Source organism: Carlito syrichta, unplaced genomic scaffold (assembly GCF_000164805.1).
Source record: "Carlito syrichta isolate Samal-C Ts95f unplaced genomic scaffold, Tarsius_syrichta-2.0.1 Scaffold305313, whole genome shotgun sequence".
Taxonomy (NCBI): Eukaryota; Metazoa; Chordata; class Mammalia; order Primates; family Tarsiidae; genus Carlito; species Carlito syrichta.
The window spans coordinates 345,867-349,202 of NW_007249409.1; the positions used below are offsets into that span (position 1 = coordinate 345,867).

General features: G+C 45.9%; 1 protein-coding gene across 1 annotated transcript in view; it reads left to right on the forward strand.

The window, feature by feature from the left end:
- DEPDC5 (DEP domain containing 5) overlaps positions 1-3,336 on the forward strand; it is a 147,362-nt gene that overhangs the window by 88,273 nt on the left and 55,753 nt on the right. The window lies entirely within an intron of this gene.

The following is a 3,336-nucleotide window of genomic DNA, read 5'->3' on the forward strand; positions in this document are numbered from 1 at the left end:
GGTGGCTCAGCCTGTAATCCTAGCACTTTGGGAGGCTGAGGCGAGTAGATTGCCTGAGCCTGTGGGTTCGAGACCAGCCCAGGCAACTTGGCGAGACCTCATTTCTACAATAAATAAAAAATTTGCCGGGTACAATAGCGCATGCCTGTAGTTCTGGCTACTTGGAAGGCTGAGGTGGAAGGATCGCTGGAACCCAGCAGGTTGACGCTGGGGTGCCTGGGGTGGTTGTGAGTGTGCTACTGCAATCTAGCCTGGGCGATGGAGTGAGACGCCAACTCAAAAAAAAAAAAAAAAAGAATAGATACAGTAGTCCCCTTCTTAATCTGTGGTTTCAGTTACCTGAGGTCAACTATGGTCTTAAAATAGGTGAGTATAGTGCAATAAGATATTTTGAGAGAGAGAGACCACATTCACATAACTTTTATTACTGGATATGGTTATAATTATTCAATTTTATTATCAGTTATTGTTATTAATCTCCTACTATACCTAATTTATTAATTAAACTTTATCATGGGTATGTATATATAGGAGAAAACATAGTATATTTAGGGCTTGGTACTGTCCTAGGTTTCAGGCATCCACTGTGGGGGGTCTTAGAACATATTCCCCTTGAATAGCGAGGACTACTGCAATGCAAAATTATATTTTAGGTAATGTTAAAATCCAGCTTTTCCTAAAATAGTGGATACCTCATTGACACTGGGTCCAAATTTTCACCCGGCCACTGTGAGAGCTGGTGCTTCCAGAAGGGGTACATGCTTCTGGTTCATCCTCTGGTCTTAGACTTCTTTTGTACCTTCAGTCATGCCACTTGGCTGCCTTCTTGCTTTGGGGTGTGCGGCCCCTTTATAAACAGCAAGTGCTATAATTGACAGGACACTGATGGGACCACACTTGCTTGGGAGGGCAGGGAGAGCATCACAGGAGGTGGGATTTAACTTGGCCAAGTAGGAAGCGAGGCGCTTACACAGGGTGTAGGTGGGACTTGGGTGGGGAAAAGAGAAGACATTGCCTTGGACAGCTTTCCCTTCCCCTCTCAGCCTCCCAGCTGGATCAGATTCTCATCTGTGCTTGCCAGCATCCTGGGCCTACAACCGTCAAAGCCCTTACCAGTATTCTACTGAGAGCCACAGTCATTGGTTTACCTCCCCCTGACTTAACTGCCTGTTCTGAGAGCAGGGGCTGTGTGTCATGCATGGTTCATAGTAGGTGCACAATGGATATTTATTTATTTGAGTCAGAGTCCCTCTCTGTTGCCCATAGTAGGTGCACAATGGATATTTATTTATTTGAGTTGGAGTCCTACTCTGTTGCCCATAGTAGGTGCACAATGGATATTTATTTATTTGAGTTGGAGTCCTACTCTGTTGCCCAGGCTGGAGTGCAGTGGCATGCTCACGGCCACCGCAGCCTTGACCTGCTGGAGTCAGGTGATCCTTCCACCTCAGCCTTTCGAGTAGCTGGAACTACAGGCTCATGCCACCATGCCCTGCTTATTTTTTTGATTTATTGTAGAGACAAGGTCTCACCAATTTACCCAGGCTGGTCTTGAACCCCTGAGTTCAGGCAGTCCTCTTGCCTTGGCCTCCCAAAGTCCTGGCATTACAGGCTTGAGCCACTGCGCCCAGCCTGGATTTTTATTAAATGTTGGAGGATGGGATGCTGAGGGTCTCCCTATACAGATGTGGGATGAGTATGTTCAGGGAGACTAGACCTTATCTATCTGGTGTTTCATACCTGCAGGAACCTGAACACATTGGGCTTTCAAGATGTAACGCTGAGTCAGTGAACATGAGGTATAGCGAATGATGCAGTTGAAAAGGCAGTGTGGGAAGTTGGATACCAGGCTGATCTTACACATTGTCATGGCAATAGGACTCCTTTGAAAGGTTTTTTATTTTATTGGAAAATTTCAACTAGGTAAGAAAATGTAGACAGACTAGTATAACAAATTCCTACTTACCCATCATCTGACTTCAGTGATTATTGGCTCATGGCTGCCTTTGTTTCATTTCGATCCTGCTTATGTTCATCTTTCTTTTTATTTTATTATTTTTTTCATTTTTTTGAGTTGGAGTCGCACTATGTCGCCCAGGCTGGAGTACAGTGGCAGTGGCACACTTACGGCCACCTCAGTCTTGACTTGCTGGGCTCAAGCGATCCTTCTGCCTCAACCTTCCAAGTAGCTGGAACTACAGACATGCGCCATCATGCCTGGCTGATTTTTCTTGATTTATTGTAGATATGAGGTCTTACCAAGTTGCCCAGGCTGGTCTTGAACCTGTGGACTCAGGCAGTCCTCTCATCTTGGTCTCCCAAAATGCTAGGATTATAGGCATGAGCCACCGTGCCTGGCCTTATTATTATTTTTTAATTCCAGATGTCATTTCCCTTCATTTGTAATATTTCAGACTATATCTCTGAAAGATAAGTACTCTTTTTAAAAAACTAAAACCATAATATTATAATTTACCTTAAAAATGACAATTCCAGCCGGGCTCAGCGGCTCAGTCTGTAATCCCCAGCACTTTGGGAGGCCAAGACCAGTGGATTGCCTGAGCCTGCAGATTTGAGACCAGCCTGGGCAACTTGGCAACACCTCGTCTCTACAATTAATAGCACACACCTGTAGTTCCAGCTACTTGGAAGGCTGAGGAGGAAGGATTGCCGGAGCCCAACAGGTTGACGTTGGGATGGCCATGAGTATGGCACTGCATTCCAGCCTGGACGACAGAGTGAAACTCCAACTCAAAAAAAAAAATTGCTTTTAAATGACAGTTCCTTAATATTGTGAAATAACCCATCGGTGTCTTTGGCAGAAGTGATTTGTTTTCAGAGATGAGTCCTATGTGTGGGAAGGCTTGGTGGGTGGCTCCTGGGAGGCTCCTGCTAGTCCAGTCAAGAGGCAACTGAGGTGGGATGGAGGGTGATATTGAAATGGAAAGGGAGGGATTAAGAACACAACAGCAGGGTGACTGGGGTGGGAAGCAAATGAGTAGGAGTAGGTTGGGCTTGTTACTGAGGACATTAAGTTTCTTTATTTTTTTTTATTTTTTATTTTTGAATTGGAGTCTCACTCTGTTGCCCAGGCTGGAGTGCAGTGGCACACTCTTGGCCACCCCAGCGTTGACCTGCTGGGCTCCAGCAATCCTTCCGCCTCAGCCTTCCAAGTAGCCGGAACTACAGGCATGCACTACCATGTCTGGCTAATTTTTTTTTGAGTTAGAGGCTCACTCTGTTGCCCAGACTGGAGTGCAGTAGCTGTTCCCAGCCACTGCAGCCTTGACCTGCTGGGCTCTGGCAATCCTTCCACCTCAGCCTTCCAAGTAGCTG